At 30.8% G+C, this 561-nt stretch overlaps 1 protein-coding gene across 3 annotated transcripts in view; it reads left to right on the forward strand.

Annotated features, from left to right (window-relative positions):
- Window positions 1–548, forward strand: part of LOC119585725 (protein fem-1 homolog B-like) — a 20,821-nt gene extending 20,273 nt beyond the window's left edge. For 2 of the 3 annotated variants that reach the window (XR_005229905.1, XM_037934414.1), the window contains one exon: window positions 63–548. The gene's annotated coding sequence lies outside the window, so the exon portion shown is untranslated. The remainder of the gene's footprint in view (window positions 1–62) is intronic. The other variant, XM_037934416.1, reaches the window with a different exon arrangement.
- The last annotated feature ends 13 nt before the right edge of the window (window positions 549–561 follow it).

Genomic DNA, 561 nt, shown 5'->3' on the forward strand with positions numbered 1-561 from the left:
TTTTCTGTGATTACAACATATTTATTTAACTTTGTTGTTTTCTTTCTTTTTCACATTTGAAGGCAGTAGGAGAAGGATAGATGTTTCAACATAGGACCCTGAGAAACTACAAGTGTTGTGTAGGAGTTCATATTGGTTTAATTCATTTATTTACAGACAGTTCATGTTAGTATGCAAAGCTGAAATTGTCATTATGCATGTATGGCTAGTGTACAGTGACAGCACATTTTATACAGATTTCCTATTAACATTTCAGCATTGCATTACTAAAGTCCAGATTTTCCTCTGTAATATCATTTGAATCACCTTTTGAAATTCTCATACAGCAGTTCATTTGTTCAGGTGTTCAGAGTTACATGTATTTCCAAAGTTAATCTTATTGAAATTGACTTTGTTTTATTTTAGAATGATGTAGTCTTGGAGGTCTGTTCATTTATCATGTTTTCAGTCCAGACGTCATTGTAGTTTCTAAAGGACAAATCATTTTTTTACAATGATAGTTAAAGCTCTTTGGAAAGGTGTGTATTTTGTTATTTAAAAGATAAAGGACACATAAACTTA

This window comes from Penaeus monodon, chromosome 20 (genome assembly GCF_015228065.2).
Source record: "Penaeus monodon isolate SGIC_2016 chromosome 20, NSTDA_Pmon_1, whole genome shotgun sequence".
In the NCBI taxonomy this organism is placed as follows: domain Eukaryota; kingdom Metazoa; phylum Arthropoda; class Malacostraca; order Decapoda; family Penaeidae; genus Penaeus; species Penaeus monodon.